This window comes from Mytilus californianus, unplaced genomic scaffold (genome assembly GCF_021869535.1).
Source record: "Mytilus californianus isolate M0D057914Y unplaced genomic scaffold, xbMytCali1.0.p SCAF_5, whole genome shotgun sequence".
In the NCBI taxonomy this organism is placed as follows: Eukaryota; Metazoa; Mollusca; class Bivalvia; order Mytilida; family Mytilidae; genus Mytilus; species Mytilus californianus.
In genome coordinates this window covers 47,569,904-47,597,694 of record NW_026262701.1, presented here as the reverse complement: position 1 = coordinate 47,597,694, position 27,791 = coordinate 47,569,904, and the positions used below count along the sequence as shown (strand labels likewise).

General features: G+C 33.4%; 2 long non-coding RNA genes across 5 annotated transcripts in view; both read left to right on the top strand.

The window, feature by feature from the left end:
* Nucleotides 1-27,462, top strand: part of LOC127702373 (uncharacterized) — a 51,449-nt gene extending 23,987 nt beyond the window's left edge. For 2 of the 4 annotated variants that reach the window (XR_007982389.1, XR_007982390.1), the window contains exons 2-4: nt 25,350-25,422; nt 25,735-25,875; nt 27,310-27,462. This is a non-coding gene — a long non-coding RNA (uncharacterized LOC127702373). Of the gene's footprint in view, nt 1-24,858; nt 24,900-25,349; nt 25,423-25,734; nt 25,876-27,309 lie in introns of those variants that run through there. The other 2 variants (XR_007982387.1, XR_007982388.1) reach the window with 2 other exon arrangements.
* Nucleotides 988-2,786, top strand: LOC127702379 (uncharacterized). Its single transcript, XR_007982396.1, has 3 exons — nt 988-1,056; nt 1,985-2,125; nt 2,672-2,786. It is a non-coding gene; the product is annotated as an uncharacterized LOC127702379 (long non-coding RNA).
* Nucleotides 27,463-27,791: the final 329 nt, after the last annotated feature.

Genomic DNA, 27,791 nt, shown 5'->3' with positions numbered 1-27,791 from the left:
ATTGATTCACTTATAGGGTCTTTGCATCGGCACTAAACACATTTATTTAAAAACCAGTTGTTGGCATGACACGGGTTATGTTCTTCTCATATATGTTATGATGGTATGATACTAAACCCCTAACGGGAAGGATTGTGCCTGATATTCATATGATGAAGACATAATCTTTCAATCAGTTTAATTGAAGTCTGGAGCTGGCATGTCAGTTAACTGCTAGTAGTCTGTTGTTATTTATGTATTATTGTCATTTTGTTTATTTTCTTTGGTTACATCTTCTGACATCAGACTCGGACTTCTCTTGAACTGAATTTTAATGTGCGTATTGTTATGCGTTTACTTTTCTACATTGGCTAGAGGTATAGGGGGAGGGTTGAGATCTCATAAACATGTTTAACCCCGCCGCATTTTTGCGCCTGTCCCAAGTCAGGAGCCTCTAGCCTTTGTTAGTCTTGTATTATTTTTAATTTTAGTTTCTTGTGTACAATTTGGAGTTTAGTATGGCGTTCATTATCACTGAACTAGTATATACATTTGTTTAGGGGCCAGCTGAAGCTCGCCTCCGGGTGCGGGAATTTCTCGCTGCATTGAAGACCTGTTGGTGGCCTTCTGCTGTTGTCTGTTCTGTGGTCGGGTTGTTGTCTCTTTGACACATTCCCCATTTCCATTCTCAATTTTATATTCAAAATTACTCTAAATATCAGCACAACAATGTTAAATCTGCAAATTTGCGGAAGGAAATTTGTGTTCTTCCCTATATATATATTCTATATTTATTATGTTTATATAATATCAAACGTAACATCAAAATCAATACACAAACGATTTGATAAAACAAAAATACCAAACAAATACGGTATCGTTATTCCGAAGCACTTTCCTATATTTACCTTACACTTTTACAAAAAGATTGAAAATGTATGATGTGAATTTATTATAGAGTATTGATTAAAGTTATGTAAATAACAATGTATGGTGTGTTGCAGATGAATATACTGACACGTTGCTTGATTTTAATGGTAGCTGTAGTGGCTGTTCAGTCTCGGATTCCAGGAATAAGTAATTGTATATAATTCAATATGTGAAGTGATATATATTTATAAAATCTTTTAACTAACTACATTTTTCTCCAACCGGTTTCATAAATTTTGTGAAAATCATAGATGATAATGAATCATCCCATTAAATTAGTTTTTACAAGACTTTATATGTGTACGATATTAAGCACAAAAAGGCACGCCCAATCTTTCCTGAATTTGATATTTCATGTGGGCAAATAAAACCGAGCTACATCTGATTATGAAAGAGCCTAATTCATAAGCTTTTGAGATCTTTTGATAAATTTGATACATATATAATAACTAGAAGTGTCGGAACGACACGAATGGCCCCGCTTGACGTTTTCAAAGTCCAAAACCTGTTGTTTTGGCAAAAATCATTGGAGCGAAACCAAACGTAAACTCGATCTGTAACTCATCTTAGCAAACTCACATACTAAAAATCCGCTCAATATTTGAAGGCGTTTAGAAAAAAAGTCCGTATAACTGTTCGTTGCAGAATGACGGAATGACGGAATGACGGATAAGGGTAAAACTATATGGCCCCGAAAACCATGTTAACAGAGTCTGTATAGTGTGAACATGCACGAGCGTAACGGATTAAGTGAGCTATGTAAACCCCATACGATGGTACTGAGAAATGGTAAGTTGACAATAGGAAAGTTGAAATCATCATGTTTGTCAAATATTCTGGTTTGAGGTCGTCCAAATTTTATAAATAATTTGAAAATGACTAAGATGTGACTTAAATTCAATGGAAATCTGTCCTACCTTTCACAAATGAAACCTTTGAAATCTTAAATGATGAGGACTTTAAATAAATATACATTTGATTTTAGTTAATGCACTGAATTATACGTTATTGTTCAGAATTTTACAAACAAAGATCATTTTTATCATTTTTGGTATTTGTACATGTTTTTCACTAGTAAATGGCTGTACAGGTTGCAGCGTAAAAGGGGTATGTTATTTTCCCAATCAAGAGTGGAAACAAGGTTGTTGGACAAAGAAATGTTCCGTTTATTCCAATGGTTACGTACAAGGATGGAAAACACTAATTGTAAAAACACGTACGTATACATTTTTGAGAATCGTTAAGATGACAGGATAAACAGATTGTGATTATTGTTATACATGTATTTAATTTCAAAATATATATTTCGTTGAAAATTTGCATTCTTTCTTATTGCATTATTGGTGTTTTCTCAAATTCTGTTCAATCCATGTTTTGAAACTATCGAAAATATTCTTTATTGTTCTACAATGTAGTACTAAAAATGGGATTACAATATGTTATTTTTAATACATGTAGTAGTCTCAGCGTTAAAGAAATGCACAGATTTCTATTTTTGTCAGTGTAACAATCAGTCGATATATAATAAAATTAAACGAGGAAACCAAGTTTCTAATGTGGTACACAAGAATAAATTGGGTACAAAAGAATAAGTGGTAAATAAAATATATATGTAACACTTAATACAAAGTAAAAATGTGAATTATTTCTTAAGAGTATGATGCGTAGTAATATCCTTGAATATCAAAGGCATATTGAAAAAAAACTCGAATTGCCCATTGTAAGGATCGTTCATATGATAATTGTATGTTTTCTCTTGTAGAGTGTCCGGATAATTATGGTAGATGTATAGATCCCGGTCAAAAGAATTCTGGAGGGTGTACCTGTACTGTTTCTGGAATACTTTGGTCATACAGATGTAAAGGAAAATAAATGTCTTTAAAAACTAGGACTTATATTCTTTAAAATTTACGCACAAAAGCTGTTGAAAGACGTAATAAGTAACCGAACTTTTTGTCTTTTCTGTCTTTTTACAGGTTTTATGTAATACACTTAAAAACAACAAAATAGTTTTTTTTTATGTTTCTTACATTTAAACAACGTTTAATTTTCAGTTTCTTTTTTCCATAGAAGTAACCCATTAGTTTTTACATATCAATAACTGCAGGTAATCATAAAGAAATTAATTTCAAACAGCTTTCGCGTTGTTTGTGTTTCAAACTTGTATCTGTGCTTAAAGGGGCATTAGCTACGCGATATGAAAGACAACAACATTTTTTTTTTCTCGATCAATGAAGAAAATTAAATAGTGAAATAATAGTTCGGGTTTAGCAGCCAGTTTGATTCATTTTTGTTAAATTAAGCTTAGAAACATCGCTGATGAATTATTCACTTGCAGTTGAATAATTCGACCTCTGGAATCCGTATTCATGTGACCTTCAATTTAACCCCTTAGCTGGAGATGGGTTACGAATATATTCAGCTATCAAAATGAAAAGAAAGTCAACATTGAAAGTGAAATAAGATGAACCATTTGGGTGACTTAATATTCGATCCACAAAAAAAATCATTCTTATACTGGCAAAAACGATGATAAACATACTTTATAACATACAATTTGAAATCCAACAGACCTAGAAAATCCAATTGCACGTGGTCTATATCTATTTATATGTATATTATGTTTATGTTTATATTGGGTAATAAGACCGTTGGCAGTCCTCGGAGATCATCTCGTTATTAGATGACGTCTACACAAAAAAACACAAAATGCTGATACATATTATCGATTCCATGCATTGTTAATTGTTTATTCTAGCCTTTTTGTAATTTGGATATATGTTTTAGTATGTTTTAATTCAAATATGACCATTTGAGTCAAATTGGTGAACATGAATTTGACAGCTTAAAACTTAGTCAATAAAAAATTCAAAAACAATAAAAACAAATCAAATAAAACCAAGAAAACAACACAAAACAAACAGCAACACAATCACTAATCGCTTTGTTAAGCTAATACGACCAAAGCCAGAGGTTTATGCTGTAATGCGAGTTCTCAAACCTCACCTAATCTAGACTAGTGGTGTAACTATATAACATAAGAACAAATGAAAAATTAGTTGAAAACGGCTCAACTCAACACATCGACGTAATCGCAGTTACTGGAAGCTATATCAAAGACAATTGATAAATAATTCATGTTTCCTATAATAATAGTACACATCTAATGGACTTAGTGTAAAGACGTCATCATAGTCTGAGAAAAAACATGACCTAGTGCGATCCCAAAATATAGATAGATTTTAGTACGGTTCAAAACAATATTTAATGACTTTATGAACAGTGTTTAATTAATTACCTTTAAGAATAAGTTTACATAAAGGATCGATATCTTCCATGATCATAACTCAATTTACGGGCTCTATAAACAACATCAAACAGATAATTGTACTTCATGAACAATTTTATTTAGACTTTACTTATTAAAATCTATAATATATATTTATGATTAAAATTAAATAAGATCCTTTTATGTTTAAATGTGAATATACATATAGAATTCACCACTGCAACACGTGTGTTACGATATTTCTCCACTCGAGACAGTTAAATTTTAATATTTAAAGCGCGAGGCTTGCCGAGCTTTTTAAATAATTAAAATTTAACTTTTGAGAGTGGAGAAATATCGTAATACATGAGTTATAGTGATGGAATCTGTTTCTTTAATGATTTTTATTCTTCCTTTTCAAAGATTTGCAGAAAGTTGTGTTCTTTATATGTGACGTCATCAGGCATGGTCGCCTTTTTTCATGACGTCACAATAGGAAATTCAGAAGAAACCAAGAAAATTTGACGTCATAATAAAATTTTGACCAATAATTTGCCGAGAACAGATATTTTGCCGAGAACAGATATTTCACTAGTGAGGAGAAATATTTTTCTCACACCGATCAAGAAATTTGAAAATAGCGCAAAAATTAGAGAAAAATTAATCCCCACTCGAAGATACCTGTATTAATGACAAAGAACGACATAAAAGGAGGGTTTACAAATGTCGAAAAAATTTTCCAGGTTAAATTATCATTTCACTTCTATCTGCATAATGTACTGTCTTCTGCTCTAAAAAAGCACAAATGTTTAAACTCAGTCAATACTTGTCCAATATCATTGCATAGAAGTTTTTATTATTTCTATTTATAGTTGTGTTTCTCATCTGGAAAAGAATTTGGGATTTTGAACCATATTGAAGACACAAATTCTGATTTTTCCAATTTATTCTTGTGCGATCTTCTGTATAATTTTCTAAATAAATCTACTCTTGTGCAATCCTCTTTGGTATGATTTTCTGAATAAATCTCTGCATTTCAGGTTGTTTCAGCACTTTAGGACTCTGACCTATATAATTTATCAATTCTCAATTCAATTTCCAAGTATAAATTCTCCCTATAAAAATAAGGAGATTTGATATGATTTTCAATGAAACAACTATCCACCAAAGTTCATATGTAAGCAATTATAGGCAACTGTATAGCCTTCCATAATGAGAAAACCCATACCGTATAGTCGGCTATAATAAATATGAAACAATTCAATTAAGAAAACTAACGGCCTAATTTATAACAATACAATTTACGAAAATCAAATATGACAGACATGACCCTACGACAACCACTGAACTACAGGTTCCTGACTTAGGACAAGCACATAAAGAATGTCGCGGGGTTAAACATGTTTGTGAGCGCTCAACCCTCTCCCTAACCTGGGACAATGGTGTTACAGCACAACACAGCACAACATAAGAACAAACCATAAAAAAAATCAGTTGAGAAGGTTTTAACTCATCAGATCGATACAAAACAGAAAAACATCTTACAAGAACTTAGACCGGACGTGGCAGAGTATTTATACATTCCTAAGAACAAAATGATGTACATTCACTGTTCTAAAATCTGTTGATACCATTACTTTGGCATTGCACAATTTAATGTTTTACTCTGACTGTTAACGACCTTTTTTGCACTAAATCCATTCGATTTGGCCGATGCAGAAACAGTACCTTTGACTGCCAAGGATCGGCCCAAAGCCGATGTTGTTTTCCGCTGTGACGTTGTTCCTTGACGTCATACAGAATTTGCAGCGCCCAGCGAAGCCGGCGTGGAAAGAAAATCAGCCGTTGTTCAGAGTTCTGCTACCGGGCTCATTGACTTTTCTTTCGATGAAGCCCCATCATGATCCAGCCATCCTTATTTTTACATTATTACCCAGAAGTGCATTGTCATTTGATTACATTCACATATTTCTTTCTATTGATTTTTCCAAATAAACGGATATGTTTAAAAGTCATCCCAGCTCCAATATCTTCATTGTATAAATGCGTCTTTATCATACTCCGGGTGCCTTCGGCTGTTATCTGCTCTTTGGTCGGGTTGTTGTCTCTTTGACATTTTCCCCGTTTCCTTTCTCAATTTTATGATATAGGAATAAAACAAAACTTTCTTTTATTTTGTTGATGTGCATATGGACCAATGATGGACTTAAAGAGCATAAATCATTTATCATTCTAATATGACGTCCTTGTTACGCCTTGGAAACAAAGCCGTGTTCTAATTAGCACAAAATATGTTTGACACCTGCGCACAAATTTACTGTTTATATTTTCGTTATTTTCATTGTTATTCTAATAAAGTATATATATTTTAGCAGCTTACATAAACTTTTAGTATGTATTGCTTATCAAACAACACATATTTACCCTGCTTTTAGTTTTTAAAGTAATTAAATATGAAAATGTAATGTACAGACTCCATTGGGAGGAAACGAGAACAGCCAAACATTTTTAAGGTATTGTTGTGCGCTTCGACCTATAAAAATACTGTATTTGCCCTATTAGAATCGACATAAAATATAGACAAATATAATGACTACCCATGTTAAAATGAGCAAAGAGCATGACATGAAGGAATTATTTTTTAAGTTATATTTTTTTATTGCATTTATCCCTCTATAAAGTTTTTATAATCGTCTTCGACTTTTTACTTCGGTTTTAAGCGCGGAAACCAAAACCAGGTCGGAAGGACGGGTGGTCAAAGGTAACACTTAAGAGTCACTTAATGCCGCCTCCGGTGGGTGGGGGCATAAATAGAAACAATTATGATTCCGGCGTATCGAGTACCAACACGTTAATTTCTGAATTCTGTGTACCATTCCTTTGAGTACAGAATACTCTTTTTTTCATGTACCTGGAATATCACGTGCAAAAAGGGTGAATCCCTAATACACACAACAACAAAAAAAAACGCGCCGATTTTAAAAATGTACCTTTGACTGCCAGGCATCGGCTTTGGCCGATGTGCAGCACAAATGACGTAATCTTGACGTCATAGACTCTGAGCAGCGCTGAAGGAAACATGGCTGCAATTGAACCTAATCCATAGTTCAGTGTTCTCCCACCAGAGCCAATGAATGACCCACCGTTTAATAGAGCACCAAATGGACCCAATAATATGCCGTCCAGCGATGCCGCGCCAATAGCTTAATTTTATTTGCTGTTTTCTATTGACCTTATCAAAGAGTTTGTCAAAAAAACAAACAGGTTGGTAAAATAATCTTTTCTGAGTTAGTTTCTAGTTTCTAGACGTATCTTTCATAGCCATATTGCAATTTTTTACCATCAATATAGAACCAACGCGCCGTTGAAATGTTAATGACACAGTCAATAAAATAATCAACAAAGTCATACAATTTAAGTCTTTGTGATTACAAGTTCTTTCATTTTATGACATTGTTCTTTCTAAAACATAATTTAGAAATTTTTTTAACACTTTTATATCCACCTGCTGAAATGGTATGTGTAGACCGGTCAAGATAATAGGAAGACAGCCTAACACGACTGTTTGTTCGTTCAGCTCAATAAAGAGTAATGAACATTATGTTTTTCTGTGGTTGCGTTGCAGCTTCCTCAGATACAGGGGAAGCGCCCCAATGACAGGATATAAAATATCACAAAAGCACGTGTAACTCAAAAGAAACGGTTATTCGGGCAGTATACGAAAACAAAACATTAAAAAGAAAGGATATAAGTTACTGGCACGAAGACATCAACATATCACCAAATACAAAAACAAATGAAGAAAATAAGAATAACCCCACTTAATCACCACCACCAAAAAATATACATTTTCAAAGTAATATGGTCGTTCCCTTAAAAAAATAGATATTTACATAAAAGATTCTACGACTTTATATAATAAAATGTATATGATTAATTTTGATTTTTTTTTGTAGATATGCAAAGAATCTTTGTAATGAAACCATTCGCCAAACCAGTCGATTTTCGAGAAAAATGCAGTGGCAGAAGGAGGGTAAACTGACCATACCTGAGTTTAAGGGATTCCTTGCCGTTTTTTATAACATGGGCTTAATTAGGAAAGTATCATTTGAAGAATATTAGAATAAGCACAGTCCATCTCAGTCTACACCCTGGTTCCTTAAAATTTTTGCACCTGGTGGACACCAAAAAAACTCCCTAAGCGTAATGATCCAGCTTACAAACCATCTCAAAGGTTCAAACCGTTACTTGATTTCGTTAACAGGAAATTTTTACGGTATTAAAATCCCCGCAGAGAACTTTCTGTAGATGAATCCCTTGTTGGTACAAAAGGAAAGACAAGTATGTTACAGTATATACCAAGTAAACGTTCAAGGTTTGGCGTTAAATTCTGGATGTTGGTCGAGTCCGTCACCGGGTATGTTTTACAGATGGATGTATATCACGGGAAACGTTTCGATCCCACTCCTGCTGGAACATTACAAGGAACAAATGTAGTAATAAATTTAATGAAGAATTCGCATCTTCTTGGGAAAGGCTTTCATGTTTTAGCCGAAAGTTTTTTTGCTTCACTTAATTTAGCTAACAAATTATTGAGAGAGCGTACGTATCTCACAGGTACAATGAGAACTAATAGACCTATGCCACAGATGATAAAAAATGCACGTCCGCAGGCAGGGAATGCTGTTTACGCTAGACAAAGACAAATCATGCTTTGCCGTTTCCGCGACCACAACAGAAAAAACCCGTCACATTGGTGTCTACTTACTACGATACTATTGATACACTAAACGGTAAACCTAGGATCATAGGCGCGTATAATACATTTATGGGCGGTGTCGACCTTAGCGACCAATTGATTGGCGCATATAATGATCACAGGAAATGCAGTAAAGTATGGGAAAAAATTACATATCACATATTTCACCGCATTATGTTAAACGCGTATATTCTATACAGTCATAACACCTCATTACCGGTTATGTCCCGACTTCAGTTCAACCAATCTGTAATAGAAAGTTTAGTGTCCGCTCATTTGACACACAGACATGGTAACGTGAATCGGCAAGCAAGAGTGAAAAAACTTGACGGTCGAAAAGAACGAGATTGTGTCGTTTGTTCCGACAGAAAGCGAAATATAAGAAAAAGATCAAGAACCTCTTGTGTGAACTGTACCAGAGGACTACATGCAGCTTGCTTTCAGAGGCACGAATGTTAATCAGAAATACATTGTTAATATTGTATTATATAATTACATTTGTCTGGTGTCTTTTATTGTCCAAAGTGCCTCAGTATGTGTTACACATTTACGAGAGATTTTAAACATTTACACAAATTAAAAATGTACTTTCTTTCACAATTCGCATTATATTTCGGCGGCAGATATGTTTTAATATTTATAAATTCACCACGAAAAAACATTTTTGTTTTAATGTCCTTTCAGTCAGGATTCTACTTCGTCAAAATTATCTCCCCATTACGCCACCTAATTTTTATAATCGTAAAAATGGAAGCCATTGTAGTGATGACGCGCTGTCAATTTAGCCCTTGAAAACCGATAGATTTATCCACATAGTATCAATACGATCCTTATATGCCAGTTGTATTTTAAAAGACAAACTAGCTTTTGAGCATCATTTAATGTACTTTTATGCATTTGTTCAACTTTAAAAAAATTATTGTCTGATCGGTTGTCAAGGGGAATTTTCGAAAGTTCAAAAATATTTAAAAAAATTCTAATTGAGTATTTCGTGAAACGGCAGACTAAAAATATTCAGAGGTTGAAGAATGATTACCGTAGATAACACACACAAAAACTGATTTTTTTTGAAGTTATGCATTTTTAAGACTCAACAGAAAAGTTTGTCGTCAAGTACTTTTAGTAAAAATTTGTTATTCGAACACACCTACTCTGTTTTTATGACTCATTAGAAAGGTATTTCACTTGACCCATATATTTCACCTTTTAGTAAAGTAAATTTTTTATATTATTTTTTCAACCTACAGCCTAAATATATAAATTTGAGAGCGATAAATCAACAAAGCAGACAGCTGTGTGGTGTCATCAAAACGAGCAATCCTATGCAGGTACCATGCACAATAGCGTGACGTTATCAATTGTTGTAAAGGTTGCCATGGCGCTGTTTGAAAACGTACGACGCCGGGCCGATTCTTGGCAGTCCAAGGTAAAGCGTTTTCCAATATATTGGCAGTCAAAGGGTTAAAAACAAATTAGCACAATAGAGAGGGATAGAGAGAGAGAGAGAGAGAGAGAGAGAGAGAGAGAGAGAGAGAGAGAGAGAGAGAGAGAGAGAGAGAGAGAGATCAGTTTCTTTATTCCCACTCTGCGTCATTCTTTGCAGTACAGGTCGATAAGAAGTTTTATCCCCGGCTTAGTATATTTCTAGGATTTTGATTGGTTAACGCACGTCGTTACAAAACCCATAGCCCCTGGGTGTTGCTAACCCATATACCCGGACGTTGCTACCCATTACAACGGGGAACATCACGCGCGTTTTCCTTAGTTCCATGGTTGTTCCTTGTGAAATATCAAATTCTGTAGATTATCCATGATGTCTGTAATTAAATATTTAATCAACTGACGATTTTATCTTATTATGTCGATCATTTGCACTCATTTTAGTAAATGCATCACTTGGCTGCCACATTGTCAATGAATGGGACTACTGACCTAGCTATGCAAATGACCCACGTTGACGTCACACCGTCTATGATGTAACTCTCACAACATTGAGCGCCAAATTCGCCCCATTCCCGTTTCTCTGTCTCTGGATTAAAAACGTCTTATATTTGACTACCTGTAGGGTTCTACCAAAGGTAGTACCCTACACCCCGTTAAAAATATGTCAAATTCCCAAATTTCAATAAAAGATTTTTAAAAAATGAAAAAAACGTTGCTTTCACGTTACATTTTGTGGTTGAATTTCTCTAAAAATCGCAAGATTTGGACTAAGACCGGGGATAAATTCGTTATCTACGTTCATATCCGTAGATATGGATATTTTAACACCCTTCAGTACCCTAAAAAAATGTATTCGCTGTGCATTAATTATATAGGTTTGGGCTGTTTTCTGCTCTTTGATCGGGTTGTTGTCTCTTTGACACGTTCTCCATTTCCATTCTCAATTTTATTGAACTAAGTATGTTTTTCTTGTTAGAGAAACGAAATCATACAGCGATAATGAAGCAGATTACTTTGAATACAACCTAAAAAATAACAAACTTTCTTATAACGTGTATATTACATAAATTTGGATTAATTTACAGCTTATTTTTTCTACTTTACAAAAACGTAGGTTTCAATTTCAGGCAATATTAATCTAAGATTGACGTGGCTATCATTTTAGATCCCTTTTGATTAAAGAGTTATCGTGTATAACACATCTTTGATATTCCCGGTGTTTGGTTCTTGGTGACGGCTGTTCCATAAAGGAATTTCAAAAACAATTAAACTGACAGGTTTAACTTTGATTTGAACAGAAAAGGAAAAATAATGAAGCACAAGAACTTATAGATCTGAAGCAAAACTTCAAATCCACGAAAGATGTCAAGTAAATTGAAAAAAAGAATCATTGAAAAATAAGGATCAAAACAAAAGAAATATGCATTCTGAGCTGTTATTAAATATTGTTGTGGCCTCGAAGTGCGTTATTGAGTGCAATCAATGTTTATTTAAGCAAACATATGCCAACTTAAGGGGTGGGGATGCAAACTAGGATTTTGAATTAATACGTAAAATGCACGTTACGACTACTTAACACTCACCAGTGGTGCTCAAAAACAGTTGGAAGGCTTAAACAATTATGAAATTGAACAGCGTGAAAACCAAAAATTCCAAAAAGTTGTACAAATTTATCTGTCTAACCCCATATTTGTTTCGGTAGAAAAAAAACTTGGGTGTTTAATTGATTTTTTAAACATCTTATTAACAGTCAATGTTTTTCTATGTTGTGATGTTACACTATTGTTTCAGATAAGGGTGAATGTTTGGTACCATTAAAACGTTTAATCCCGCTGCAACTGTTTGCACCTGTCCTAAGTCAAGAATCTGATGTTCAGTAGTTGTCGTTTGTTGATGTGGTTCATAAGTGGTTCTCGTTTCTCGTTTTTTATATAGATTACACCGTTGGTTTTCCCGTTTGAATGGTTCTACACTAGTAATTTTTGGGGCCCTTTATAGCTTGCTGTTCGGTGTGAGCCAAGGCTCCGTGTTGAAGACCGTACTTTGACCTATAATGGTTTACTTTTATAAATTTTGATTTGGATGGAGGGTTGTCTCATTGGCACTCATACCACATCTTCTTATATCCAATTAAAAGAAAAGTGATTGTTTCAATGATGTTTTTTTCTATATCAGCAGAGGAGAACTGAATACTAGTACTAGACAAATGATCATACCCTAAGGGACAAAGCGGTCACAGGCAATGGCAGCGACCACATGGTTATAAAAACTCATCAGACATATCAAGCTAAAAATAGCACCGTAGGAGACTACTTAATGATCAAGTAATTGTAATAGTGTTTTGTTTGTCAGATCAATGCATGTGCATTGTAGTTGTGAAAGTATAGACATTATACAAAAAAGATAGACACACCAATAGATATTTTTGGGTTCATGTACATGTAGGTTTCCAAGCTAAGGCTATGCATGTAGTGAAAAGAAATTATTTTATGACGAGGAAGAATAACATTGAGAGTGGAAATGGGGAATGTGTCAAAGAGACAACAACCCGACCATGTTTTTGTTGGTTACAGATAGATTTTGTTACAATGATAGGCCAACTCGTTACAGCTAACTGGTTTTCTAGAGTATAATAGGTCTAAATGTGATAAGGTGATTTTCCAATTTTCAAATAAATTTTCATAGAATAATTCCTATATTCCGAGTAAGAGAGTGTAATGTATTCACTCTAAATTCCATGTCGGTAGTACCCGTTCAATCATCTTTAATTATCCAGTTCTCTAATGTGCGATGCATGCTGTGTTTTAATTATCATGTTAAATCAAGGCAAAGGAACCCAAAAAGAACAGTCAATCAGCGCTATGCACAAATCAGAACGGATACTTACAATGCTAACAGTTTTAAAAAAAAAACGTGTTGCGTTTGATCTTATTTGATATTGTGTTGTATTTTATGATTCTTAATTTTGCTTAATCTAAAAATTTTTGTATAGTGTTTTAGGAACTGTTGTAAGTCTTTTCGTGTTTTTTTTCTCTCTAGGTCTTGATGTTGTTTTCTGCGACATTCTTGTGCCATTGATATCTTCTGACTGCAATATAATACAATACTTTAATATTGTATTTACAGTGATAATTATAACTGTTTAATCATACCATTTTCACGGATTTAATATTTACTATAGTCAGCAATGTTCACCCAAGAGACATAAACATATCAAGTAAAATACATCGTTTTCCAAGATTTTATGTACCTAGATTATTATAAGTAATCTCCACGTTATGCATTTTATTATATCGGGTGAGGCGAAGCCAAACCCGATATGAATTTTATTGACCCGTTAAATTTCGTATTAGGACAATTACACACTGTGTAACGAATTCATGATCCTGATTTTGTTATCACACCATTTACTGTTTTTTTTTAATAGTATTAAAATAGTATTTAAAATATTAATTATTCGGACAATATCAACCAAATGTATTTACATATTTAATCTAAAACTGTGAGAAAAGAAAAATATTAGGACTTATTTTTTTTTATTAAGTCAATTGTATAAGGGAGATAATTCGGATTGACTTAATAAAAAATTGCACTGAAATTTATTAGGACAATATCAGCCAATCAAATTGCGAGAAATTACTGTAAATCAGGATAATTACATTTGTATTGGATAATCATGTAATTTTTAACTAATCAATGACTGCGATGTATTGTTAGTTGTTATAACCACTCATCACAGGAGCTAAGATGTCAACGGTAAAATTGTGCTCTTGGTTGTGATAACATCACATATAAATACAACACACAATCAAGCCTATGTTTGAACAAATCAATCGTGCAGATAGTTTCTTGTCAATTTTTCATGTTCGGCTGCATGAAAGATGAATCAATTATAAGTAATAGTACTTCTTTTAAAATTTTTAAAATTAGATGATTATTTTTAAAACAGCAATTTAACTGCTGGAAGATGTGTTTGCTGTTCTTCATGTAAAAAATGTACCATATTCTCTTTTATTGTAATGTTACAATACAAGAAATATACACAGCTTTCGTAAAGTAGTTTCCATGTTGATGTACATGCATAAGGGAAACCTGTTTTAGTGTCGTGCTTAATGTTTGTTATTTTCGTCAAGTTTTTAGCACTTATATTGGAGAAATAAAAAGATAAAAAAGGAGATGTGGTATGATATTGCCAATGAGAAAATTATCAATTAGAAACTAAATGACATAGATTTAAGCAGATAGTTCACCGTACAGCCCTCAACAGTGAGAAAAAACTTATACCGTATATATATAGTTAGCTACAAAAGGCTCAAACACGACAAAGCACTTTATCACTGACTCCATATGGTATTGATATGCAAGTCAGTAGTTGACTTCTTTACAAAACGCTTTTGAGTTTATTTTAGAAATATTATCTATTCTAAAGCCTTATTTCTGAGAAATTATCTAACCTTATAGTCATAGGAATTTTCAATTGTCTATAACAAAATGGCTTTATGAATAATTTATGAGCTTGGAATAAACAGTTTAAATCAGTAGGTGCATGCTTTTCAGATTGAAAATGGAACATTTCCTAACATTTTAAAAAGATACACGTGGACATTTCCAATACAAGAAAGGGCCTTCATCAATACACCAAGTGATTCTGAATTAGAGTTATGTCCTTTTGCCGCCATTTTGGGGTGAAATGTGCACACATCTACCTTACTTTAACAAAATTCAACCTGTTTTTACCGACAGATAGGCTTTTGAAATGTTTTTTTTTGGTTTTTTTTTCGAGCTGGGTATAATTCATAGCTACGATCTATAAATGATCTTTAATCAAATTTACTTTAACCACATGTTTGAATTTGGTTATTCATGATCAAATAATTGGGAAATGGACACAAATGGGAAAATTACAGACCAGACGACTGTACTAGTATTTAAAGATCATAGACCATGAAAACATGTCGCTAGTGAGTTGAAACAACGACACGTAGTATCGGTTAATTAATTCGCAATTCAAATTTATTTGATCGATTTCAGTCGTTCTACAAACTTGATTGGGGCTGGTTTAGTTCAGGGATCACATACCTGCTGACGAAGTCCGCATAGTGTGAACATGCACGAGCGCAACGAATCAATTTGTAATGTAACCACCATACGACGAAGCAATGGTATGTTGCTGATTAGAAATTGGAAGTTGACAATTGGAAAATTGAAATCATTACGTATGTCATAGATACTAGATATTTGAAGTCGTCCATTTGTGTCAATATCGAGGACAAGACCATGATATGAAGCAGACCTCCAACTTTCGGTAGTATTCTTAATACCCATTGGTGGCCTTGGGCTGTTTTTTGCTCTTTGGTCGGGTTGTTGTCTCTTTGACACATTCCCCGTTTCCGTTCTTTATTTTATTAATATCAAGATCACTCGAATATGTAAGATGTAGACACTTATTGAAATGGGGGTTATTGAGTAGCAGGACATCCTCAATATATCCGAAGTTGAAATTGAAGAAATCTGCAAGATGCTTTCTTTTTTTTTGTTTGAGAAGGTTCAGTGTAAATTCTGCCTTATACGAGTACAAAAATAAATCAGCAAGTAGTTGTGCACAATTAGTATTATTGGAATACGGACCGTCTTCTGATATATCAATCCTCCAAACTCAACAAATGTGTTTTGAACTTTCATTATGAATTTCTACACAGACAAAATAGTTCGGTAACTTGATCTGGACATAAACTTAAGTGCATTAAAAAAATGATTTTATTGGAAGTATAAGACATAAATGTTAATTCAACGTTGTTAGTGGATGTGTAAACTCGGTTTATACTGCAATCAGCTATTTTACTATACAGATAAAGCTATACGTATAAACGTTAGCTTTATACGTCAATGACCTCAACTAACCTATTAGCCACGCCTACTTACCGGAACTACTGTATTTCATCAACAATGTCACGTCACAACCATGACAACGTGTAGTAACAATTGTCAAACTTTTGTAAATTTAAATTTGTTATGTCTTGAAATTCGTAATTTACATACCATGTTTATAAAATATTATTAAATTAGTTTATTTCTTTCTAATTCCTAAAAATTTCAATGTCTTATCGCCTGGACTTTATGAGTTACTACGCTCATAGGGAAATACCCAACAATGGTACCCTAAGAGGGAAATTCCTAACACTTTTTTTTAACAATAAATTTGTTACGTATTTTATTTTTTTTTTATGTTTTTTATCGATTTCAGTATAAAAACAATATACGTATAGTGTCTTGAAATATGAAATTTATTTGTATTCGGCACGAAACAGGGGGAAATGCTCGGTAAACCTCGCATTTCCCCCCGTTTCTTAGCCTCATACAAATAAATTTCATATTTCAAGACACTTTACGTATATTGTCTAAATATCACGAATAACTTAACAGTTAGTCCTTTGAGTAGAAATTTGGGAAGGCTTTTTTGTAGTTTTTACCGAACTGCTAAAAGTTTGAAGCACCTATGCAAATATGTACGACATAATTCCATTATGTATAACATTTTTTTAAGAGAGAGGCTATGAGGTTCATATTTTAAAAGGTAAATGTTAGTGTGAAATGACCACTATAATACGATAGACGCCTACTTTTAAACACATATTGGTCAATTATTAATATATATAATGTAGTGAAAATTTGTAAAATGGTAAATGAATATATGAAGTTATAAGGTCGTGTCAGAAGTCCGGTATATTAATATATTATTATCATTTATTTAAATGAAATGATTGACCAATAAGGTGAAAATTAACCTTTTATTAAGGCATTTCTGATTGAGAGTTATTAGTTCTTGGTTCGTGTAACAAAAGTAGATTAACTCAGGGTAACAACTTTAACATTCATTATTTATTAATATAATTTATATTTATGAAAATAGCCATGATACAACTTTTTTCTTTCTTTTTCAATGCAACTTCATTGAAAGTGGATGTTCCACAACAGTTCTTACACAGACGAAGTCCTTCTATTTTTGGTTTACGATTCAATAATTTCCTAAAAACCTATTTTCAGGTACACAAAAAAAACCCCAATTACAGTTTAAATCATAATAGTTAGCTTATGGAAGTCGAATTTGTTTCGGGTAGTCGCATAATGTTTTATTCCCTAACGTTTTGAGTACTTGTTTGGAATTAACTGTACCCCTTGATGCCTGTAGCTTAATGTAATCTGTAGATCATGACGTGTTGACTGATCTGACGTGATGTTTCTTCTTTGTCTTTTAATATGCAATGAAATTTTGAAATTTTAGTTAATAGCCCAAACATGATTTGATCCATATAATGTTTTCTTGCCAAGATGCCATATATTTTTAATTGGGGGAGGAGGGATAAGCGACATAATTTAAAAAATATATGCCCTTATTTTGATTTTGGCCATGCAAGTTTGTTGCAGATTACACATTGTGATGTGGTTTCAAAGAAAAATATTGTTGTAATAGTTATGACGATAGACGACGACTATGGACGTCTGTTGATGTAAAAGATTTTCAAAATCTTACCGATTATAGTAAAATATGTGAATCAGTTCCCTTTCTTAAAGAGTATACCAGAATCATCTAGAAGACCCATTGGTCGCCTTGGTCTGTTTTTTGCTCTTTGGTCGGTTTGTTGTCTCTTTGACACATTCCCCGTTTCCATTTTCAATTATATTTTTAAAGAAGACAAAAGGTAATTTTAAAAGACACAAATTGATAAAATTTAGTGATAACTTTAACTCTGTAAGTCTGACCTATTGAAAATTTTCAAATTTTTTTTTAAACAATGAGGATTGTAGAATTGTTTAAACTGTGTTGGAACCAAACTTTTATGCCTATAAGCTTATATTTAAGTAATGTTATTGTAACAGATTGTTTTTATGTAGATTAGTCATTCACTCAGAATTCACCTCTGGCATTCTGCAGCCTGTTTATGTCACACGGAAAAGGTTTACCTATAATGATTATGAACATTGAGAGAACTATTTCGGGGGTTCCATGTAGTAGTGAACATCAGATTGTATTTATAAGACTATATTGTTACATTTGTAAGTTGAATCATAGTCCCATATCATATCATTACATCTTTGACTTAAATAGATGATAAAATTTGTTTTACAAGAGATTTGACGAAAAATATATGTTACTTATATATCATATTACATAATATAATGTATAACAGTTTTTGGTGGTAATCGTGCTGCTAGAGTCTTTAGTTTCCTATGTAGAGTTTTTGGTGGGAATCGTGCTGCTAGAGTCTTTAGTTTTCTATGTAGAGTTTTTGGTGGGAATCGTGTTGCTAGAGTGATAGTTTCCTATGTAGAGTTTTTGGTGGGAATCGTGCTGCTAGAGTCTTTAGTTTCCTATGTAGAGTTTGTCGTGGGAATCGTACTGCTAGAGTCTTTAGTTTCCTATGTAGAGTTTGTCGTGGGAATCGTGCTGCTAGAGTCTTTAGTTTCCTATGTAGAGTTTGTCGTGGGAATCGTGCTGCTAGAGTCTTTAGTTTCCTATGTAGAGTTTTTGGTGGGAATCGGGCTGCTAGAGTTTTTAGTTTCATGAGTAGAGTTTTTGGTGGGGATCGTGCTGCTAGAGTCTTTAGTTTCCTAAGTAGAGTTTTTGGTGGGAATCGTGCTGCTAGAGTGATAGTTTCCTATGTAGAGTTTTTGGTGGGAATCGTGCTGCTAGAGTCTTTAGTTTCCTATGAAGAGTTTGTCGTGGGAATCGTGCTGCTAGAGTCTTTAGTTTCCTATGTAGAGTTTTTGGTGGGAATCGTGCTGCTAGAGTCTTTAGTTTCCTATGTAGAGTTTGTCGTGGGAATCGTGCTGCTAGAGTCTTTAGTTTCCTATGTAGAGTTTTTGGTGGGAATCGTGCTGCTAGAGTGAAAGTTTCCTATGTAGAGTTTTTGGTGGGAATCGTGCTGCTAGAGTCTTTAGTTTCCTATGTAGAGTTTGTCGTGGGAATCGTGCTGCTAGAGTCTTTAGTTGCCTATGTAGAGTTTTTGGTGGGAATCGTGCTGCTAGAGTTTTTAGTTTCCTAAGTAGAGTTTTTGGTGGGAATCGTGCTGCTAGAGTCTTAATTTCCTATGTAGAGTTTTTGGTGGGAATCGTGCTGCTAGATATAGTTTCCTATGTACAGTTTTTGGTGGGAATCGTGCTGCTAGAGTCTTTAGTTTCCTATGTAGAGTTTGTCGTGGGAATCGTGCTGCTAGAGTTTTTAGTTTCCTATGTAGAGTTTTTAGTGGGAATCGTGCTGCTAGAGTGATAGTTTCCTATGTAGAGTTTTTGGTGGGAATCGTGCTGCTAGAGTCTTTAGTTTCCTATGTAGAGTTTGTCGTGGGAATCGTGCTGCTAGAGTCTTTAGTTTCCTATGTAGAGTTTTTGGTGGGAATCGTGCTGCTAGAGTTTTTAGTTTCCTAAGTAGAGTTTTTGGTGGGAATCGTGCTGCTAGAGTCTTTAATGTCCTATGTAGAGTTTTTGGTGGGAATCGTGCTGCTAGAGTGATAGTTTCCTATGTAGATTTTTGGTGGGAATCGTGCTGCTAGAGTCTTTAGTTTCCTATGTAGAGTTTGTCGTGGGAATCGTGCTGCTAGAGTCTTTAGTTTCCTATGTAGAGTTTTTGGTGGGAATCGTGCTGCTAGAGTCTTTAGTTTCCTATGTAGAGTTTGTCGTGGGAATCGTGCTGTTAGTGTCTTTAGTTTCCTATGTAGAGTTTTTGGTGGGAATCGTGCTGCTAGAGTTTTTAGTTTCCTAAGTAGAGTTTTTGGTGGGAATCGTGCTGCTAGAGTATTTAATTTCCTATGTAGAGTTTTTGGTGGGAATCGTGCTGCTAGAGTGATAGTTTCCTATGTAGAGTTTGTCGTGGGAATCGTGCTGCTAGAGTCTTTAGTTGCCTATGTAGAGTTTTTGGTGGGAATCGTGCTGCTAGAGTTTTTAGTTTCCTAAGTAGAGTTTTTGGTGGGAATCGTGCTGCTAGAGTCTTAATTTCCTATGTAGAGTTTTTGGTGGGAATCGTGCTGCTAGATATAGTTTCCTATGTACAGTTTTTGGTGGGAATCGTGCTGCTAGAGTCTTTAGTTTCCTATGTAGAGTTTGTCGTGGGAATCGTGCTGCTAGAGTTTTTAGTTTCCTATGTAGAGTTTTTAGTGGGAATCGTGCTGCTAGAGTGATAGTTTCCTATGTAGAGTTTTTGGTGGGAATCGTGCTGCTAGAGTCTTTAGTTTCCTATGTAGAGTTTGTCGTGGGAATCGTGCTGCTAGAGTCTTTAGTTTCCTATGTAGAGTTTTTGGTGGGAATCGTGCTGCTAGAGTTTTTAGTTTCCTAAGTAGAGTTTTTGGTGGGAATCGTGCTGCTAGAGTCTTTAATGTCCTATGTAGAGTTTTTGGTGGGAATCGTGCTGCTAGAGTGATAGTTTCCTATGTAGATTTTTGGTGGGAATCGTGCTGCTAGAGTCTTTAGTTTCCTATGTAGAGTTTGTCGTGGGAATCGTGCTGCTAGAGTCTTTAGTTTCCTATGTAGAGTTTTTGGTGGGAATCGTGCTGCTAGAGTCTTTAGTTTCCTATGTAGAGTTTGTCGTGGGAATCGTGCTGTTAGTGTCTTTAGTTTCCTATGTAGAGTTTTTGGTGGGAATCGTGCTGCTAGAGTTTTTAGTTTCCTAAGTAGAGTTTTTGGTGGGAATCGTGCTGCTAGAGTATTTAATTTCCTATGTAGAGTTTTTGGTGGGAATCGTGCTGCTAGAGTGATAGTTTCCTATGTAGAGTTTTTGGTGGGAATCGTGCTGCTAGAGTCTTTAGTTTCCTATGTAGAGTTTGTCGTGGGAATCGTGCTGCTAGAGTCTTTAGTTTCCTATGTAGAGTTTTTGGTGGGAATCGTGCTGCTAGAGTCTTTAGTTTCCTATGAAGAGTTTTTGGTGGGAATCGTGCTGCTAGAGTTTTTAGTTTCCTAAGTAGAGTTTTTGGTGGGAATCGTGCTGCTAGAGTCTTTAGTTTCCTATGTAGAGTTTTTGTGGACTTGTTTGTCTATTCATCGTCTTCTGGTTTTTGTCATGGCGTTGCCAGTTTCTTTTCGATCTTTGAGTTTTGAATATCCCCTTGGTATCTTCCGCCTCTCTTTTATAATAAAATAACTACATTTTTTTATCGGTTTACAATAATTTTAATATTTAAACCCATTAAAAGTATGCAATGGAGGAAGTGTGGGATGTACGGGAATGCAAAATCAACTAAACCACAAAAAAAAAAAAACAAAAACAAAAAAACAAAAAAAACAAACGAAAGACTTCTAAAGCTTAGTACTATACTAGTTTTAAAAAAAAGCAAATTTCCCTACAATATGTCGAGCGTAATACCGTTTCATGTCTAGATACATGGTGAATACATTAACGAGGGTGTGGATGGGGTTTACATAATAGAGAATAATAGGCAAAATGTGCAAAATAAAGGGCAAAAAAAAAATACAGAATAGAGAAATGTAGGGCAAAATAATAAGTAATAGAGAATAATGGGGTGCTAAGATCTAAATAATAGAGAATAATGGCAAAAAAAAAATACAGAATAGAGAAAATGACCTAAAAAGTGAAAGAATACAGAAATGAAGGACCCCCATCCAGACCCTCATTAATGCTAGCCGGACAAATAGCCACTCTGTACATTTAATAGGGACTATGAAAGATGTACTGGACATTAAAGTCATGAAAGAAATCAAAAGCATATAGATATTATAGCTAAATATAACCACTGACAAGGTTCATGCCTTGTGACAGGCACATGAATATCTGACGAGGTCCAAAACATAGATCGGACACATGAATACCTGACGAGGTCCAATAGATCGGGCACATGAATACTTGACGGGGTTAATCATTGATATCCTTTCACAACACGTGTTTTCTGGATTAACCTTCATCGAGAACGCTCGATACCAAAAGTTTGGAAAGCCAATAATAATAGTTATGATAAAGCGTTGGAAAAGAAACTGAATGTACTAGATAATACCGCATCAAACAATGTTCGAGGTCAATTAAAGTTAGCTCGAATATATAAAACTCGCCTTCTTACACTATAATATTGACGGCTATACTTCCGAAATTGATTTAAATTATTGTGAAATAAGTTACCAGAACAAAAAAGAAATTCTAAGTCTTTAAGTATTTTTAAAAGTCGTATAAAAAAAAACTAAAATATCAACTGTCCAGATTTTTACGACACTGGTACAAAAATGGGTCAAATATTGCATGCCAGGTTAAGGATGAATAGTAGTTCCTTGAATGAACATTTGTTCAGACGAAATCTAGTTTTAAAGCAAAATTCCTTGTACGCGTTGTTTGCTTTTCAGTTCCAATTCCAAAGTTCTGAGCTACCGGGCTTGTGAAAGCCACGTGTACTAGTCAACCGTAACCCGTATGAACGCAGTTCCCTTGGCACTGGTTAAAATAACAGTAAACTGTACAAATATTGATACATCATTTCGAACAATGAATGTCGCTTTGAAGGGATGCTCGAGGCCAAATGGAAATCAAATGTTGAACAGCTTGGAGAACCGACAAAAAACCGAAATGTAGAACCATTATGATACATGAATGAAGAACCGAGGTCTGGAAAGATACTTCAGAATTCCAAAATGAATTTCTACATTATACGGGGATTTGTTTTAAAAATAATTTATCCTTTTTCATGTCAGAACCAAAATACGACCAAAATGTCGTTGGGTAACTGGAGTCGGTTTCACAAAAATACTTACGACTAAGATCGATCGTAAGTATACTGAATTGTTAATGACTTACGATCAATCTCAGTCGTAAGTTTTTTTGTGAAACCGACTCCTGTATCCTTGATGCTTTCCCCACATTCCCTATACCTTTTGGTATATAGTTAATATGACTATCGAGTCTTTAGCTCATTTTCTATTGAATTATAAAAATTTGACGCATTGCGTAATGAAATTATTTTCTCAATTAAATATCCAGTCATTCTGAACACAAACCTACTTCTATTTGGCTAACAAGCCCTAATTTAGACCAGAACAAGGATGTTTTTGAAAAAAAGTACAAAAATTCTTACTAAAGTGCAAGAGATTTACAAGTTAAAATGTTATTCACTATTTTGAAAGTTGCATCTCATCTTGACATTTGTGTAGTATTTAAGTGTATTTTTTTTGTTTTTTTTCCTTTGTTGTATTTTTTTTTTAATTTTCATTATTTTCAAAATATATAATCCCCCCCCCCCCCCCCCCACCCTCCTTTCTTTGTTATGTAATTACTTACTTATTCTTGTTTCATATCATTGTAACATTGCATGCTATTTTTTTTATGAAATCGTTAATTGGAGTTGGTATTTCAAGGAAACGGATTAATATAAGCTATGTACAGCTTATTTCTGAATCCTATTATTATCATAATAGTTTATTTTTGTATGATGATATGTTTGTAATGATGACAAATAAATATGTTTAAACTAAAAGATTTCATACAAAAGAGTCAAATCAGTGCTTGAGACACGATATATTTCCATGATAAATCTCTTTATTCGGAATTAGATATAGTAAATTGCCTGTCCCCCTATTTCTATTAAAATGAAGTAGAAAGTACATTAATTAAAATCTGAGACGTCACTGAAGTCACAAGCACATCGAAAAAAAAATGTCCACTTATTAAAATAATAGGAAGGACCCAGTAATAACAATAAAGGAAGAAATCTACAATAAAATGGGCATTTACAACTAAGCATCGTTTTGTTTTATCGTCATTTCTATGATTCTATATTTATCCTAATGTAAATGATGATGAACATAACCGATTTCCATGAATCATGTTTTGCTTTGTGTGACTGTAGGGTATATTAGTCAGATGTATTTGCAGCATATTTATTTGAAAACCCCCACTAGTTGATATATCATATGTAGATACTAATTTTGCCGTGTGCATATGTTTTATTAATGGCTGCTTAACATCCAACGGCATGACCATTATAACATGTATATTCCTAACAACAACATGAAAATAAAAATGATAAGAATTCCTGCAATTTATATTTGCAGACAATGTTCAACTTCCTTCAAAATAATGATAGTCGACAAATTTATCTACCTCTGATTATTATTCAAGCCTAAAATCGTTGACATAACTTTTCCGCAGATTATCATTTTGATTAACAAAGTAACAACATATAAATGATAACAATTCAAAGTATTAAAATAAAAAAAGACTTGCTTTATTAGTTTGAATAATTAACAAAATTATTTTGTTATTCTTTTAACAATAAAATTTCATGGGAAACACACATATAAATGTATAATCGTCTTTACCCTTAATGATGGATTGGATGGTAACGGTATTACTAATTAATACATATAAATATATCCTTGTGGTCATTCGCAAACGTTGCAAATTGAAAAATTGACATCTGAAAGGTCACTTTACCGTCACATCTGTTAATTACGAGAAATACATGTATAAAACCAGACACGATTCAGAGTATCTCATTTTCATTGGTACATTAACGTCAGGTCATCAAGGTAAAGGTACACCATCTATTTTTTTTTAATCTTTCTTTCATTTTATTACTTTTTAATTTTTTTTTTTATTTAATTCTTAATTGACGTTTGTAGTAAAGACAGACTGTATGATTTTTATTTATGTGTATCGTTTCTTGCGCAAACATGTAGCTACAAGGTCACTGGAAGTTTCTTTTTTTTTTTGGCATGTGAACGGTATTTGGGTTTTGTTTCAAAGTTACTTCAGGTTGCTCGATAATTATGACTTAAAAATAACGTGAAATGAGGTTAATTATGTTTACTGAAGTGCATGCAAAGTTTTTTTAGTTGTAAATGTCGACCTTTATCTGAAATAGACATTTGAACCTTCACGTTGAAACAAGCATATTCCAGTGTATCAAAAACTATTGATTTTGAAAGCTTTAAAGATATTTGAAATATCAATGTATGAAGAAAAATATGTTTATTATGTTGCAGATGAAAACATTATCATATGGCTTGATTATACTAGCAGTTATCGTGATTGTTCAGTCTCAGATTCCCGGAATAAGTAAATATATTGTATTATATACATAACATATATATAGTTTTTTCATTAGTAAAGTGCAAGTCTTTTCTAGTGTTTAAAACGGTTCTGATGCCCAAATTTCTTAATAAAATTGGTGAAGTGTCTTGTGCTCTTAAAATTTAAAAATGATACATATAATGGCAGGTCAATACGTAAAATAATTTTACAAAAATATTCTGAAATTTGTCTTAGGAAGATTTACAATAGAAGAGGGGAGATCATGATTAGTTATTGCTTTTCATTCTGAAAAGACAGTGTCGCAATCAACTTCATTTACTATGATTTTTCTTCAAGTTAAAGGTTGTCCAGGCTGCAGCGTAAAAGGGGTATGTTACTTTCCTAACCAAGAGTGGAAACAAGGATGTTGGACGAAGAAATGCGTCGTCTACTCTTCCGGTAATCTGCAAGGATGGAAAACATCAATAGTAAAAACACGTATGTTTTTTTCTTTCTCGTTTTTCTTTTCGGAGTTCTTTACAAATGTTAGTATATTTCATATTTTCATATTTAATGCTAAAACAAATGTTTTAATTGAAATAACTTGTGTTTTTATAGGTACGTATGACTTACTGTTAAAGGCATTTAATATACAATATTCAAATTGAGAAGGATATTTTTTGACATAAAATCAATTTTCGAAAAGCGCATAACGTATCCTTATTTTCAAATGGCTACCAGTGGATCGATGCCACTGCATCTTTAGATGTATACTCTGGACATTATCATTTCTCCGATATAAGATGTCTTTGTTTTGGCATGATTTTATCTGAATTTTAAAACTTCAGAAATTTCTAAGTTGACAAATAATGCCAAATAGTCTTTAGAAATAGGGTGTCCTCCCGATTCGACTGTGTTATTGAACTGGTTTTTAGCGTTCTCCTTATATAACATTTTAAAATAAAAATACCAAAATATTTTCGAATAGTTGTAGTGGTCAAATGTAATATAACTTCCAATTTTTATCCATAAACATGTAAAATAATGAAACATTCTTTTATTTATATCTTTTAATGTTTATATCCAATAGTTTAGAAACGATTATTGACGCGAATGTTTTTGAAAATATTTTGAAACCAATGTGTCATACTCAATTTGCAATCGGGTGTGGAAGTTTTGCTGATTAATTGCTGATTGCAAAGGTGTAAAATAATTTTAAAATCACTTCGATATTTGCTGTATAACTATTTACAGTTTTCCTAAGGTACATACATTTATACTAGTCATAGATAAATATCGCTAACGCAAAATATAACATTGTGAATGTTTTTTTGGCTGTATTTCGTTGATTGAAACAAAACCATGTAAACTATAATATTCTTGTCGAACAGATTTTTTTTAAATATCATGTGGATTTGTAGTTCTCTTTTATAGATACTTTTTTGTTTGTTTCGTTATTATTTTTATACTGAATATTATTATATGTATGTAATTCAGACATTGTTTAACAAAATAACTATCGGCATTACTTGTGTTTTTATTGTTTTTTTTCGTTATTTTTGTGCTTTGTTGTCTCATTGTTACAACTACCACATATCCATTTTTATTTACCTTGGGAATAGTTTTATTGTAATAAATCACAATTGTAAATTACCAATCTGAGTTCATAGTTGTTTTTTCTTGAAGCTGAAGGTGAATTTCTCATTCCATGACATGTGTTGTATTCAAAAAAGGAACCGCTATACCTGTCGACACACATTGTCTCACTCCAGTATGTAGCATCCAATGATTTGTTTTTGTGTCATGTGGTCTGTAAAGACCTGATAATATTTCCTTCATACTTATTCTAATAGCAATTGTGTAGTTACTGTTACTGTTATAGTTTAAGTTTTGTATGAACAAATATATCATTATTATATATTTTTGTTGTAGAATGTCCAGATAATCTTGGTAGATGTGTCGATCACGGTCAACAAGTTGCAGAAGGATGCTTCTGTAAAGTGTCAGGATGGCAGTGGTCAGTGATAGGAAAATGTTATGGAAAATGAAATAAAAAATGAGTAATAAAATATTGTCTTGAAGTGCATCGGTACTGACATGATTTATAATACAGAGACGGAAGATACATAAGGGATAAAGTCAAACACAAACAGAAAACGCCATGGTAAAAAACGAAAAAAAACGATCAAAAGACAAGCAACATAGAAAAACTAAAGACTTGGCACTAAAAAACGACACGAACTCCAAAATCCAGGGGAGGGTCTCAGGTACTTACGAGAATGTCAAAAGGCAATTCATCTTGCATTTTTAAATAAAGCTTTTTTGATTTCTCGCCGACTATACAGCTGCCATATTCCTCATAGGTCTTATATTTCTCTTTCCGTTCCATATTACATCATTTTAAACACAAAGCA